Consider the following 2,732-nt stretch of genomic DNA (forward strand, 5'->3'; position numbering starts at 1 on the left):
CACTACCCTCTGCAATAAATTTCTCTTGGTTCTGGACGGCCCACGACCAGACGGTTACAGGCGTCACCATCAGCTTGTTGCCCCCTTTTGCCTATAAAAGGAGAACCCCATATACGTTATTCTATAAGCTCTTGTTTTTACCTAGAAACTCTGCTAAAATTTTCATTCGAGCGCTCTGATTTATGTCACAAATTGACATAAAAAGTATCAATTAATATCTAAATTATCTAACTTTATTAAGAAATTGATACTTGTTATTATATTTTGCAGAAGAAGAGATCATCAATAAGAAAAATTCTAGGTAGAATTTCCTAATCTAGATCTAGTGGATTCAAAAACCCTAGATCCTTAGTCTTATTGTCTTTAGCAAACAACTTTCGACTTTCGATTTTTGTTAAAGCTCGCTTGAGCATAGATTTGAAAATCATTTTTAAAACCAAGTCTCTGTGGGATCGACCCGTACTCGCTGGTCGTGCTACTCTGCACACCGTGCGCTTGCGGTTTTATTTACAAATTTTAAGATTTGAACATCAAGTTTTTGGTGCCGTTGCCGGGGATTTGGCGTTTTAAATTGTTTTCAAATATTTGTTCTTCGTGCGTTATAACTCTCTTTCTTTTTTCTTTAGGTTTCTATATTTAGTTGGTGATTGCTGGAAAACTCAGGTACGCTTCTAATTTCTCTTTTATTATTTTTAGTTAATTACTTTTGCTTTTAGACCTAATCATTTGAATTTACTTAATCACAAAAAAAAAAAATATAAAACAAAACAAAAGACATTTCATAATCGTGAAGTAAAATATCAAAATAAAAAAAAAAATTCTAAATTAAAATCTTTTACATTCTTGGTCATCTTGTTTATTTGTATTTGCATTTTCATAATTAATCTAAGGGCATCAACCCATTAACAAGATAAGGTGGAGATTTCATTACCCTTCCTTAGCCCAAAAACCATCTCCATCATATTGCATTACCTAGACTTTTAATCTTAAAATCAATTAGACGTCAACCTTAAGGAATTCGAGCTCAATAGGACAAGGAACCCTAAGAGTTCTACCAAGTTTGAGTTGTTTGATTAGTTGGTGTCTAGGCAAGTCCCTGAGGGTGGTTTGTTAAATTGGTTCAGTTGCTGGCCTGACCAACTCGTTTGGTGTCTAGAAAGGCAACGATGAGTGAACCTCCCACCTCTTATACTTACCTGGCTAACTAGTTGATCAATCTCCACTTGGAAGGTTTGAAGGGTCATCTTGGAACAGTTAGGAGCTGTCTAGATTTAGGTTAACCCTAGGATAGATTGAGTTTAATTTATTGATTCACTTGTTTGAAAAAAAAAAAAAATTAAAAAATTTGGTTACTTTTCTTTAGATTTAGGACTCCTTAGGATCTTCTCTTTAGAACTTTTTTCTCTTTTCTTTCTTTTCCTTATACATAAAAATTTTATTAAAAAAAAAAAAAAAATTGTATAAACATCGAGAACCGTACACTTCGTGTGTGGAGAAGAGTGTCGGGTCGTCTAGTTAGAATTGAGTCAATTCCTGTTGTTCCAATGGCTGAACCAATCCAACCCATGACCCTTAAGGATTTGTGTTATCCAGTTGGCTCCATCCAACCATCTTGTATCAGGTTGCCACAACCCACAGCTAACAATTTTGAAATCAAACCTCAAATCATAAATATGCTTCCAAAATTCACAGGATTAGAGGATGCTTATATATTTATTAGAGAATTTGAGGAGGTATGTGCAACCATGAAACTGCAATTAACAGAGGATGAGGTCAAACTTAGATTAATCAACTTTGCCCTTAAGGACAATGCTAAGAAGTGGCTTTATAGTCTGCCAAACTATTCTGTCACTACCTGGGAGGGCTTTGTGAGAATATTTTTAAAAAAGTATTTCCCCCATCATAAAACAGCTAGGATTAGGAATGAAATAAATCAATTTTACCAACTAGCTGGTGAATCATTTTGGAAGTACTTTGATCGTTTCAAGAATCTTTTGACCCAATGCCCACACCATGGAATAGAAACTTGGAGACTATGCCAGATCATCTATGAGGGGTTAGATTCAAACTCAAGAACCATGCTAGAGTCCATGTGCCAAGGTCAATTTATGGACAAAGAAACTACTGAAGCTTGGCAATTCTTAGAAGACCTAGCCGAGAAAAATTTACAGTGGGAAACAACTAGGGAACCTGATAAAGCTACACCTTCAAGAGGAGGAATGCATCAAATTCAACCAACCTTAGCATCAGAGGCCAAGATTGCAACCTTAACACGTAGATTGGAAGCCTTAGAATTACAGAGACCAGCCAATGTAAATCAAATATCTGCACCCATGTGTAAAGGATGCAATACACCAGACCATGTCTTAGAAGAATGTTCCTACTCGAATGAGTGTGCACAGGTGAATGCCACCTATCAAGGACCATTGAACAATCCTTATGCACCCACATATAACCCAGGTTGGAGGAATCACCCGAATTTCTCATGGTCCCAGAATCCTAATGTAGGTAATCCAAATTTCAATCAGCAAAATCTAAGGTCCAACCCAGTGATGAACAACCCGCCAGGCTTCCATGATAATGACAAAAAAATTACCTCTTTAGAGAAAAGCCTAGAAGCCATGATGAAAACACATACCAGCTTTATGCAAACTACGGGTCAACTCATAAATAATAACACCCAAGCTATAGCCCATCTGGAAATGCAAGTAAGTCAGCTGGCTTCGACCATT

General features: G+C 36.4%; 1 non-coding gene across 1 annotated transcript; it reads right to left on the bottom strand.

The window, feature by feature from the left end:
- Window positions 1–1,913: 1,913 nt before the first annotated feature.
- LOC140853858 (small nucleolar RNA R71) lies at window positions 1,914–2,020 on the bottom strand. Its single transcript, XR_012137001.1, has one exon. It is a non-coding gene; the product is annotated as a small nucleolar RNA R71 (small nucleolar RNA).
- Window positions 2,021–2,732: the final 712 nt, after the last annotated feature.

The sequence above is a fragment of the Elaeis guineensis genome, chromosome 14, assembly GCF_000442705.2.
Source record: "Elaeis guineensis isolate ETL-2024a chromosome 14, EG11, whole genome shotgun sequence".
In the NCBI taxonomy this organism is placed as follows: Eukaryota; Viridiplantae; Streptophyta; class Magnoliopsida; order Arecales; family Arecaceae; genus Elaeis; species Elaeis guineensis.